The following is a 14,105-nucleotide window of genomic DNA, read 5'->3' as shown; positions in this document are numbered from 1 at the left end:
TTGTTAAACAGGATCTACCTCTCCTAAATCCATGCTGGCTATCCCTCAAAATGTTATTTGAGTCCAGGTAATCTACCATTTTCTCTTTGATTATAGCCTCCATAACTTTACCAGTTATACAAGTTAGACTGATTGGCCTATAGTTTGACAAATTACTTCTATCCCCTTTTTTGAAAATGGGCGTTATGTTGGCATGCTTCCAATCAGAAGGTACCACACCTTCAGATAAGGATTTTTGAAACAGTAATGTTAAGGGTCGGCAAATAATATCCCTCATCTCTTTTAACACTATAGGTAAGATGCCATCAGGGCCCTGTGATTTATTTATTTTGAGCTTAGCTAGGCTTTGCAAAACATCAGCTTCAGTTATATATATATTAGTTATAGACGATGTTGAATTAGTAATAAGAACTGGTAAGTTACTAGTGTCCTCGACAGTGAATACCCGTGCAAAACTATCATTGAACTCATTTACTATGTCAATGTCGTTTTCAATTATAAGACCCTTACTATCCTGCAGATTAGTAATTTCAGCTTTTAGAGCTCTTTTAGAGTTAAAATACTGGAAGAAACTTTTAACGTCATCCTTAGCCTCCAATGCGATCTTCCTTTCGACATTCCTTTTAGCTCGTCTAATGTCATTTTTTAATTCAGCCTGTAGATTTAGATACTCTTGCTTTATTATGTCATCATCAGTTATTTTCCATCTCTGGAACAAAGCCCTTTTCCTCCTTACTTTATACTTTATGTCCCTATTAAACCACCTAGGTTGCAATTTCCTAGATTTATTCTTGCTAGAAACAGGTATGAAGTCCTCTTGTACTTGCAATAATGTGCTTTTAAAAAATTCCCATGCCTCTTCAACAGTTTTGTTATTTAACTCCATCCAGTTCACGGTTTCTAGTTTTAATCTCATACAATTGAAGTTAGCCTTCCTAACATTATATATTTTTGATTTGGACTTTGCTCTTCGGGCACTAAACTTAACCTCAAATTTAACCATGTTATGATCGCTACTGTCAAGTGGTTCTAAAACATCTAATTTACCAATCCTGTCCTGGTTATTAGACAAAACAAGATCAAGAATGGCATCTCCCCTGGTAGGGGTGTTAACAAACTGAGTAAAAAAACAATCCTGTACTAATTCCACCATCTCAAGTTCATTTTCAGAAGAGCCAGCAACAATGTCCCACTGTATCCCCGGTAGATTAAAATCACCCATAACTACCACATCATTTTTATTGCTCATAATCCTAATATCACTGTATAACAATCTGCTTTCCTCAGCAGCTACATTGGGTGCTCTGTAACAAACACCGACAATTAGGCTATTTGAGTTTGTAGCATCTAATTTTACCCATATAGCTTCCGTACTTTTACTTATATCAGTAAGCTCCCTTGCCTGCAAGATTTCCTTTACATATACTGCAACACCACCTCCCTTCTTACCTATACGGTCTTTACGGAACAATGTGTAACCATCCATATTATATTCTTGTCCATCCTTATCACTCAACCACGTTTCAGTTATTGCTATAATATCATAAGAGTCCGATGAGATAAGAGCCTCTAAATCATGAATTTTATTCCTAATACTCCTGGCGTTTAAATACAGACAACAAAGGGTAGGCTTATTACAGTGCCTACTTATAATATGATTTTTTTGGGCTTTCCGTTTCCCCCCAGTTACATACTTAACTAACCTCCCTGCCCCCCCAGTCCCTAGTTTAAACATTCCTCAACTACTCTACAAATACGCCTTCCCAGTACACTGGTTCCCCTCCGGTTCAGATGCAACCCATCCGGCTTGAACAGGTCCCACCTGTTCCAGAAGGTCCTCCAGTGCCCCATAAACCTAAACCCCTCTTTCCTACACCATCCTTTTAGCCACGCATTTAATCTCCTTATCTCAGCTAACTTAGCCTCACTTGCGCGTGGCACGGGGAGTATTTCGGAAAATACCACCATGGACGTTCTGCTTCTAAGCTTATTGGCGACTTCTATAAATTTATCCTGCAGAACAGCCCTTCTACCCTTGCCTATGTCGTTGGTGCCAACATGCACCACAACAACTGGATCCACCCCAGCTGGGGCCAAAAGCTTGTCCACACGATCTGGAAGGTCTCCTACCTGGGCACCAGGCAGGCAAGACACCGTACGGGACCCTCTATCACGCGTGCACACATAACTGTCTACTCCCCTAATAATTGAATCCCCCACTACCACAACCTCCCTCTTTCTGGGGGGAGGGGGCTCCTCAGTGCCCAAGGGCCCACCTGCTTCCCCAGTCCCTTCCGGCTCTAAAGCTGGAAGCACCTGAAACCTGTTAGACACAGACACCTCAGGTGATGCCGCCTCTGTAACGTGTGTACGCCTTTTCCTGCGTCTACGACCTACGGTCACCCAGCTCTCTCGACCTCTCTGCTCTTCATTCTCCCTCCCCCCCGTTAGTGGCGTACACACCGTCTCCCTAAACGGCGTATCAACTAGCTCATCTAACTCACTGTTGCATTGGATGCGAGCCAGTTGCTCCTCAAGGTCGCGAACCTTGACCATGAGTGAGTCCACTAGCTTACATCGCTCGCAGATGAAGTCCGACTGGACACTAACGTCCAGAAGGGCAAACATCTTGCAAACGCAACACTGAGCTGGCCCCATAATTAACTAACTCACTATGACCCCGTACTCCCAGCCCAGTAAATTTATATAGTGTATTTAACTATAAAGATTAATTTGCGTAACAATAAATGCAGTAACGTGCGGAGTACACTAAAATAAGTTATTACTTGTGTTAAAACGGAACTTTATTATTATTTTATTAAAAATTTTAAACCTGATAAACTTACTACTACTTACCAGAAGAACTTCTGCCTGAACCAAGTATGAACTAAAAACAAGGCGAAATCGAAGTTGCTCTTGGGAGGTCGAAAAACCACAAAAACCCCCTCACAGCAGGCTACTGCCGGAGCGGGAAAAAAGTGGAAAATGTCCTCCCGGCCCCGACTGGCGACCGAGCAAAGCTCAGGAGCAACTGTCCTTTTCCGACGCTTGGTAGCGATACCGACGTTAGATGTTATTAGTTATAATCGCCCCGCGGGTGTTTGTTACGGAGTTTAAACGCGGACAGAAAAACGCCGCGCACGCGACACCCGCAGCTCTTCTGTCGGTAATAATCGCGCTGTTGATTAACAGACAGGACAGACAAGCACTCACGCTGACCGAAATAAGAACAATAAATAGAAATAAACAGCCACCCACGTAAACAGGTAAAGCACACAAACACTCAAAACACTCCAAAAAAACAATCCCAAACAATCGCTGCAGCTCAACACCACTCTCTCGCAGCAATCGCAGCAATCCCAGCAATCCTCGCAGCAATCCCAGCAATCCCTGCGCCTCTATCGAGGTGGGATAGAAATGCCGGAGCGGCCTTGTTTAAGGAGTCATCAAGGATGAATTAAGAGAAGGATGAAGATGGGAAGCAGAGATAGCAGAATAAGCAAGGGGAAGAGAGCTAATTTCATACATGAAAAAGGGGGTGATAGTGGGAATTAGGATGTTTTTAATCTGTATCACATGAAGGGTAGTGACATGACCATATACCATATTGATGAAATAGTAGTTATCCTCAGAGAAGAGCCTATTAAAAAAGAACTAAAAATAAATGGACAAAATGTAACCTATGAAGTGGACACTGGCTGTGGATACACCATAATGTGAAAGAGGGAATTTAACAAACCCAAGCTAGCCAAGTGCAGGATAAAGCTCAGAACATATGGTGGTAATAGAGTTCCAGTATTAGGAGCAGCTAAAGTCAAAGTGGAACATGAAGGCATCAGCAAGATGTTAGCAGTAGAGATTGTCAAAGGTTCAGGGACAAGTCTAGTTGGACAAGGTTGGATTAAAGCTATGAAGTTACACTGGTAGCCTGTACATAACATAAGGGAGAGGGAGGATCCTCTATATGAAGTGCTTTTGAAACATGAAACAGTGTTTAAGGATAAGTTAGGGAGGCCGAAAGACTTCACAGCAAAAATACATGTAGCCAGGGATGCCACACCCTACTTCTATAAGCCAAGGTCAGTGCCTTGTGCTATGAAGAAGAAAGTAGAGCTGGAGTTAGAGAGGCTCTTGCAGGAAAAAAATACACATATAGCCGGTGAAGTTCCCAGAATGGGCAGCACCCATAGTACCAGTCCTCAAACCAAACTCCAGGGCACAAATTTGTGGATACTACAAGCTAACAGTAAACACTGTGTGTCACCAATTGAACAGTACCCCATTGCAAAGATAGAGGACATGATAACTTGTTTAACATGCAGGAGAAAATACAATAAGTGAGACATCAGCCATGCATGTCAACAGATTGTACTGGATGAAGAATCAAGAAAATATGTCACTGTAAACACACAGAAGGGGCTGTTCACATACACATGACTACCCTTTGGTGTGAGTTCCAGTCTAGTCATCTTCCAGCATACTATGGAGGGTGTACTGCATGGAATCAAGAATGTTGCAGTATACCTGGCAAAAAGTTACATGTGGTGGTCTCAAATGGATATGGACACAGAAAACAAGGTAAAGTCATGCACTACATGCCAAGGACATAGAAAGGCACCTGCATGGGCACCACTTCATCCCTGGGAGTGGCCTGAGTGTTAATTCAAGAAACACACCACCATAAACTTATGGAAATTACAGTCTATATTCTCGATCCAACATCCGTTGTCCACATGCTACACTCGACGATCGCTCCGCCCCCTCCCCAACACACGTGAGCAATCCCAACAACCACCGCGATATACAAAATATTTGAACACACAACTGAACAATTAAAAGCTAACATGAACAGTCTAAACATTAACATTTTCTTTTGTAAAACATAAACATGACAACAATCTCACTCTTCCTTTTTTTTTTTACAAGTGCCATACTTAAGAGTAGCAGAGCAGTTGCCCCTTTCTTGGTCAAACAGTTTGCAAGTTGTGTCTTGGTAGGTGACCACATCACACTCTGGACCTTTTCACCTTCGATCGTTTCTCAGTAACAGATTTTGTGGATCTGATAGCATCAGCTAGGGAATGGTTGTCTGTGATACAGGTTATGGGTAACCTCAGTCCATCTACATCACCTGTGATGAGCTCTGAATACAGTGTAGAAAGGAATATTGCATTATCAATGCCATCAGCCAATGCAAGAGTTTCTCCAGCAAAGCTACTGCGAACAACCCTCCTTATTTTCTTCAACTGCCAACATAGTGGTGAGAACTTGCCATCCTGTCCCATGAGCATGATGAAGTGCCCACCTTGTGTGCCTCCATCCGGTAAATTTCCCAGCGATGCATCACTGAAAAGAACAAGCTTCAGTTTTTCTTGTTTTCACAAAAACTGAAACTTCAGCTTCACACAGTCAGTTTTCAATTTTCTCACAATTTTATTGCCGTCATGAAGGTCTTGTACCGTGGCATGTTTCACTGATGAAGCTAGGTAACACACATCGAACATGACATCAGGTCAACTCTGTCTTGCTATCCAGAGAAGCTGACCAACCTTAGATCTAAGTTGATCTACCTTAGCTTCATCAAGTACAGAATCACGCTGTAAAGCCCGAGTGGATAGAGGACAAACTCTTAGCATATCTTTCTTGCTGTACAAAGACAGTGTCATTGTCTGTGGAAACTTCCATGCCAATGTAACAGAAATGATCCATCTCCTCTCTGCCAACCTGAAAAGCATTTTTCATGTGAGAAATCACAGTGCCAGAGAAATCAGTTGTGCCTCCCCAAATGAAATCATCCACATGACATCCACGTACTCCGTTAACATTGCCCTTCTGATTCAACCAGTAAAACACAGCAGGATCCACCTGAGACACCATGCCCCCTGTTTTAAACACAGCGTATCTCATTCTTTTGTACCAATATAGTGAGGCATCCGCAAGTCCATAAACACATTTTTGAAGTTTCCAAAGCTTGCCAACACAGTTAGCTTCGGGTGGAGGATGAATGGAGATGTCACGGTCTAATGAAACCCTTTGCAGAAACGCAGATTTTATGTCCAAAGAATTGAGTTTCCACTTATTCTGGCACATCACAGACAGAAGAAATCTAAAAGATTCAGATGCACATGTTGGAGAATCCATAGGACGTTGCTAAATTTCAAGCTCTTCAAAGCCTCTAGCTACCAGCCGTGGCTTTGCTACAAGTCCATTTGAGGTCTCTTTCATTGTGCAGACCCATCTTGTTGAAATGCATTTTTGCCAACATCTATGACCTCTTCAAAAACATTATTATTCTTCCAATTACCTAACTCAGCCTGTTTTGCTACTTCAAGTGACGCATCATCCATCACAAGCATATCTTCCTCTTGACTGAATTGAGTCTCTGAGGTTTGAAATGGTCCAGTGCGAAGATTGTCCACACGTGACAAGTCAGCTGATCCAGATGTACCAGGAATACTAGCTGGTTCTGAATACTTCAAGTTGTACCAGTTACTCAGTTTTCCAGTTGTCTTTCCTGCACAACCAAGAATTTCAGCTGTGCAGCTACTTCCATTCTCTTTGCCAACATACTGAACAACCTGTCCTTTCCTCAGATTGAGGGATTTTGTTTGTGTCATTACTTGAGTGTCTGGAGCATTTCCCACCTCACCTGCTCCATCAGTGCTGTCCATGTCATGTCTTTCCATTTCCTCCTCACTTTCTGATGTGGAAAGAGTGTAGCTGTTGTTACCTCTTTTCTTTTGAGAGCATTCTCCTTGCATCAAATGTTGGCTTTCACACTCAGTTTCTGCTTGATTAGAGTTACGCACATTGCGAAGCCTTGTGTGATGTACACGAACACAAATGCCACCATGCCTGACAAATACAATCATACCATCTTGACCAATTACAGTGCCTGGTCCCTTCCACTCAGCACAATCCATACGCTTGTAATACACCTTGTCACCTACTGTGTATTTTGTGTCAGTATTTCGAATCTGTTTTCTCAATGCTCTCCTTATTCTCTCAGAGCATTCTATCTCAGTGAAAACTTTTCGCGCCGCATGTAATGCAGTGATGTGCTTCCCTACCCACTCAAGTGCAGGTGGGCTGTCAGTAAGGACCGAAGGAAGATTAGGATTGCGTCCAAAAATTAACTGGTATGGACTAAAGCCATGGACATATTCCATTGTGTTTTTTGCCATCAAAGCCCAATCTAGAGCAGTTTTCCAATCACTGTCATGATCCTTTTTGACTTTCAGCAGCACTTCTGTTAACATTCGATTATGCCGTTCGAGAAGCTCCATAGGCTGTATGCAACAGTGGTTTTAACTTCAATGTTAAAATTCTCAGCCATGTCTCGGACTTCGTCATTGTTAAATTCTCCACCATTATCACTGTACAGCTTTTGTGGTGGGCCATGCACAGCTATCCAACAGTGAATGAAGTGTTTCACAAACTCTGAGGATTTCTTTGATGTGAGGATGCTGCCAGCACTGAATCAAATGAAATGATCAATGACATGTAAGTACCATTTGCCATGTTCTAATTCGTGTAAGTCTACTGCAACAATTTCATTGTACCTAGTTGCCATTGGCAGGCCTACTGCTGGCTTCAACAGTGGTCTATTGCATTTTAAACATGTCTCAAAATTGTCTACTATCAGTTTCAAGATTGGACCAATGTCTTTATCTGTATTACCTGAACAGCTAATTAGCCTCTGCATTTTATATGCAGAAGCATGTCCAAATTGCCTGTGGAGCTTCAACAGTGTCTTCTGCCTTTCCTCACTGTCCATCTTCTCAGTCACTGTGAGGATTTCACAATCAGGAGTTTCATATTGTGCTTGCATTTTTCTAAACTCCTTTCTATTGTCATTGTCCATAATGTTAACACAGTAATGCCCTGAGGTAGTTACTGTAGCTCAAGAGAAATGGGTTCTTTAAACATAACAGCCTGATCATTCTATAAATCAAGCACAGCACCTGCTCTCTTCAGTGGAGTCTTGCTCAATAGCAGTGGAATGTTAACAGGTACCACTTCAGTCTCAATATGACACCTTGTTTGCCCTATTTTTGCTGGGATCCTAACTCTTTTAGTAGAGTGAAGAATTTTGCTATCACCAAATTTGAATGCCCTGTCACTAGGAGTGCAAAATATTTTGATGTTATTACCGTGATCAAATTCTCTGACAAAATTGTTAAGCCATTTCTCACCGCACACTGTACGTGTACAAGCTGTATCAATAACAGCAGATCCTAGTGCTTCAATTAGAAAAACTTCTGTATTAGAGGATGATTCTTCATTTAATAAAGTGATATTACACGTTTTTGTTTTTTCATCTTCAGCAAGTTTTACTTGTTCACTTTTATGCGGGCAGTTCTTTGCCCAATGAAATGTGCTCTGACAAACTGCACATTTCGTTCTCCTTCCAAATTTATCTAATGGATTTGTGCCTTGCAGTGGCGATCTCATTTGACTGTTTTGTGATCGCACGTTGCCCTACCACTTTTGTTCCGAAAAAAAATGTCACTCTGTTTCAGATGGATGGGCCTCCGAGTGTCGTCTACCATATCTCCAAAAATGAGCTTAAGTGCAGTTTTCATTGACTCAAACGTGAGGTTTGTGCAAGCAGTTAAAGCTAGTTGTTTATCTTTAATTTCCAGACGAGCAGAGTCTAGTAATTTGAAAGCTAACACCGCATCAGTCAGAATTATGTCATGTTTGCTCATATGAGTGTACCGCTGTTCAAAGTAAAAAATAAAGCGATATACAAAATATTTGAACACACAACTGAACAATTAAAGCTAACATGAACAGTCTAAACATTAACGTTTTCTTTTGTAAAACATAAACATGACAACATGAGAAGCCATGGAGAAGACTCCACATAGATTTTGCAGGTCCCTTTATATGTAAAATGAGTGGGCATTGTGGATGCCCACTCAAAGTGGCTAGAGGTATACCCAATGACCTCAGCTACATCAGCAACAAAAATAAGCTGTCTGAAGGACAACTTCAGCATACACGGTGCCCCAGAGATATTTCTGTCCGACAATGCCTAGTATTTTGTTAAGGAAGAGATCAAAGAATTTATGACATGTGATGACATGAAATGGATTCACACAGGTCACATCAGCACCGTACCACCCCTCATTCATCAGGTTGGCTGAAAGAGCTGTACAGATTTTCAAAGAATTCATGAAATACAGCAGAGGTGACATATTGGAGACAAAGTTAAACAAGGTATTGTTTAGCTACCACATCACTCCACAGTCAACAACTGGACTGTCACCTGCAGACATAATGATGGGTTGGAAGGTGTACTCTTGATCATATACACCATGACTTAAAACAAAAGGTGGAAACAAAACAAGTCAAAGTCAAAAACCTTTGTAGTGGAAAATTACCACCAAGTATGATGTCCGATGGTTACTAAGGAAGTTAGGCTGCAAAATAAGGTTGCTATGCTTGAAGGAACAGATGCAAGAGATTGGGGAGGGGGTTTTAGACCTTACCCATGTTAAGCTAGACAAGAGATGAATTTTTATTCTATATATGGTAAATATAAGATGCTTGTGCTATACGAAAAGCTTGTCCTGAGCATAGAATGTGCAAAAGCAGACATGGGTCTTCCGGTTATGGTTGCAGAGAAGGGTCATTTGTCTGTCAATATAAAATGAAAGCAGCTGCGTGTGCTATTTGGAGAACTTCTCAGAACTGTCTGTGGAGAGTCTCCCTGAGCTCGCATAGAAAGATATCTCAATAAATGAAACCAAGCTAAACTATTGGACTCATCTGTTCCTTCCTACCTCCAAATTTCCATAACAGACTTACCATGACAAACCTGCCAAAGAATGCAACTTATTGATAGGAAATCCTGTATATACCAAAATTATGGATGTAGACCTAAATTGTACCAGGACTGACACAGGAGATTACAGGAGCAGTTTCCTACACAGTGTTGCTGGGAAAGGGTAAAGTCATCAGGTGACAAGTGGATAAACTTTTCAGTAGACAGGAACAAGATGTACCAGTCCTAATACCAGATTCGACAGGGGATGTGGACTGTGTGGTACTACCATCAGTGATTAGCGGAGAACTACAGGACATAGGTACTACACAAGTGGATGACAATGTCGTCCCCATGGTGAAACATAAAGAGGGAAATGCACCTGGTGGTACACCAACTGAGGTGTTGTTCCAATCTCTAACAGGAGACTTCCAGCATATATGAAGGATTTTGTGAAGTAAAGGACATGTTAAAGTCAGATAAAATATTTTGTTTGAGTAGTATTTGTAGTTGTAATTAACTCATTTCGCACATTTCCTTGGGCATGCTTAGTGGAACTGAGTTGTTAAGGTTGTTCATGCTAATAATATTGTATAAAAACCACATGAGAAAGTGGTGAATTAGAAAGGCAGGGGTTTGGTGTATTGTGGATCGGGTGGCGGTCAAGGGAGGCTCTGGCGGTCCGATCCCCGGCTGACAAAACTGGCTTTCGGGACATGGAATGTCACTTCTCTGCTGGGGAAGGAGCCTGAGCTTGTGCGTGAGGCTGAGAGATATCGACTAGATATACACTCACCTAAAGGATTATTAGGAACACCTGTTCAATTTCTCATTAATGCAATTATCTAATCAACCAATCACATGGCAGTTGCTTCAATGCATTTAGGGGTGTGGTCCTGGTCAAGACAATCTCCTGAACTCCAAACTGAATGTCAGAATGGGAAAGAAAGGTGATTTAAGCAATTTTGAGCGTGGCATGGTTGTTGGTGCCAGACGGGCCGGTCTGAGTATTTCACAATCTGCTCAGTTACTGGGATTTTTATGCACAACCACTTCTAGGGTTTACAAAGAATGGTGTGCAAAGGGAAAAACATCCAGTATGCGGCAGTCCTGTGGGCGAAAATGCCTTGTTGATGCTAGAGGTCAGAGGAGAATGGGCCGACTGATTCAAGCTGATAGAAGAGCAACTTTGACTGAAATAACCACTGGTTACAACCGAGGTATGCAGCAAAGCATTTGTGAAGCCACAACACGCACAACCTTGAGGCGGATGGGCTACAACAGCAGAAGACCCCACCGGGTACCACTCATCTCCACTAAAAATAGGAAAAAGAGGCTACAATTTGCACGAGCTCACCAAAATTGGACAGTTGAAGACTGGAAAAATGTTGCCTTGTCTGATGAGTCTCGATTACTGTTGAGACATTAAAATGGTAGAGTCAGAATTTGGTGTAAACAGAATGAGAACATGGATCCATCATGCCTTGTTACCACTGTGCAGGCTGGTGGTGGTGGTGTAATGGTGTGGGGGATGTTTTCTTGGCACACTTTAGGCTCCTTAGTGCCAATTGGGCATCGTTATAATGCCACGGCATACCTGAGCATTGTTTCTGACCATGTCCATCCCTTTATGACCACCATGTACCCATCCTCTGATGGCTACTTCCAGCAGGATAATGCACCATGTCACAAAGCTCGAATCATTTCAAATTGGTTTCTTGAACATGACAATGAGTTCACTGTACTAAAATGGCCCCCACAGTCACCAGATCTCAACCCAATAGAGCATCTTTGGGATGTGGTGGAACGGGAGCTTCGTGCCCTGGATGTGCATCCCACAAATCTCCATCAACTGCAAGATGCTATCCTATCAATATGGGTCAACATTTCTAAAGAATGCTTTCAGCACCTTGTTGAATCAATGCCACGTAGAAGTAAGGCAGTTCTGAAGGCGAAAGGGGGTCAAACACCGTATTAGTATGGTGTTCCTAATAATCCTTTAGGTGAGTGTAGTCGGGCTCACCTCAACGCATAGCGTGGGTTCTGGAACTAATCTCCTGGGGAGGGGCTGGACGCTCTTTTCTTCTGGAGTTGCGGCGGGCGAGCGGCGCCGGGCTGGGGTGGGACTACTGGTGGTCCCACAGCTCGGTGCATTAACAACGGAGTTTACCCTGGTGAACGAGAGGGCTGTCTCCCTGCGCCTTTGGATCAGGGATAGGTCTCTGACTGTCATCTGCGCTTATGCACCGAATGACGTTCAGAGTACCCGGCCTTCTTGGATTCCCTTAGTGGTATGCTGGTTAATGTGCCACGATGGGGATTCCATCGTTTTGCTGGGGGACTTCAACGCTCACGTGGGCAATGACAGTGTGACCTGGAGGGGGGTGAATGGGAGGAACGGCCTCCCTGATCTGAACCCGAATGGTGTTCTGTTATTGGATGCATGGTTTGTCCATAACGAACACCATGTTCAAGCATAAGGGTGTCCATAAGTGGACATGGTATGAACATGCCCGGGGCTACAGGTTGATGATCGATTTCATAATCGTATCATCTGATCTGCGGCCTTCCATCTTGGACACTCAGGTAAAGAGAGGGGCAGAGCTGTCAACTGATCACCACCTGGTGGTGAGTTGGCTCAGGTGGCAGGGGAGGAAGCCGGTCAGACCTGGTAGGCCCAAGCACATCGTGAGGGTCTGCTGGGAACGTCTGGCAGAGGCTCCTGTTCGCTGGAGCTTTAATTCGCACCTCCGGCAGAATTCCAACTGCATACCGGGGGAGGTTGGTGACATTGAGTCTGAATGGACACTGTTCCGGACCTCCATTGTGGAAGCAGCCGTACGGAGCTGTGGCTGCAGGGTCGTCGATGCCAGTCGTGGCGGTAACCCCCATACCCGATGGTGGACACTAGAGGTGAGGGGGGCTGTCAAGCTGAAGAAGGAGGCTTACCGGGAATTATTAGCCCGGGGGTCTCCGGAGGCAGCTTACGGGTACCGGCAGGACAGGTGGAACGCGGTTCGGGCTTTCGCAGAAGCAAAAACCCGGGCGTGGGAGGAGTTCGGTGAGGTCATGGAAAGTGACTTTCGGTCGGCCTCAAAAAGGTTCTGGCAAACCATCCGGAATATCTGGAGGGGGAAGCAACTCCTGGTTCCTACTATTTATAGTAGGGAGGGGGTGCTGTTGACCTCATCTGCGGACATCACCCGGAGGTGGAAGGAATACTTTGAGGACCTCCTCAACCCTGCCTCAGATACATCTACGGACATTGCCTTTGAGACATCTGAGGGCACAGAGCCCGAGGGTGCTGGGGGGGGCTTGCCCATCACTGGGGCTGAGGTAGCCAGGGTGGTTAAAGAGCTACATGATGGCCGGGTCCCGGGGGTGGACGAGATCTGTCCGGAGTACCTGAAGGCTCTGGATGTTGTGGGGCTGTCATGGCTGACACGCCTTCTCAACAGTGCGTGGAGGTCAGGGACAGTGCCGCTAGATTAGCAGACCAGGGTGGTGGTCCCCTTATTTAAGAAGGGGGACTGGAGGGTGTGTTCCAACTACAGGGGGATTACACTTCTCAGCCTTCCTGGTAAAGTCTATTCCAGGGTACTGGAGAGGAGGGTGAGATCGATAGTCGAATCTCGGATTCAGGAGGAACAATGCAGTTTTCGTCCTGGCCATGGAACACTGGACCAGCTTTATACCCTTGCAAGGGTACTGAAGGAGGCCTGGGAGTTTGCCTATCCAGTCTACATGTGTTTTCTGGATTTGGAAAAGGCTTACGACCGGGTTCCCCAAGGTGCTCTGTGGGGGGTGCTTCGGGAGTATGGGGTCCGGGGTCCACTGTTGTGGGCAATTCGGTCCCTGTATGAACGGAGCAGAAGCTTGGTCCTCATTGCCAGTAATAAGTCGGACGTGTTCCCGGGGCGGGTTGGGCTCCACCAGGGCTGCCCTTTGTTATCGGTCCTGTTTATAATATTTATGGACAGGATTTCTAGGTGCAGTCAGGGTGTTGAGGCTGTCCAGTTTGGTGGCCTCAGGATTGCCTCGCTGCTTTTTGCAGACGATGTTGTCCTGTTGGCTTCATCTGCTGGGAATCTCCAGCATGCTCTGGGGCGGTTCGCAGCCGAGTGCGAAGGGGCGGGGATGAGGATTAGCACCTCCAAGTCCGAGACCATGGTTCTCAGACGGAATCGGGTGGATTACCCTCTTCAGGTCAGGGAAGAGATACTGCCTCAAGTGGAGGAGTTCAGTTGAGGTGGCTTGGACACCTGGTGCAGATGCCTCCTGGGCGGCTACCTGGAGAGGTTTTCCGTGCATGTCCTACAGAGAGGAGGCCCCG

The sequence above is a fragment of the Paramormyrops kingsleyae genome, unplaced genomic scaffold (assembly GCF_048594095.1).
Source record: "Paramormyrops kingsleyae isolate MSU_618 unplaced genomic scaffold, PKINGS_0.4 ups80, whole genome shotgun sequence".
Lineage (NCBI taxonomy): Eukaryota > Metazoa > Chordata > Actinopteri > Osteoglossiformes > Mormyridae > Paramormyrops > Paramormyrops kingsleyae.
This window is presented reverse-complemented; position numbering follows the sequence as displayed.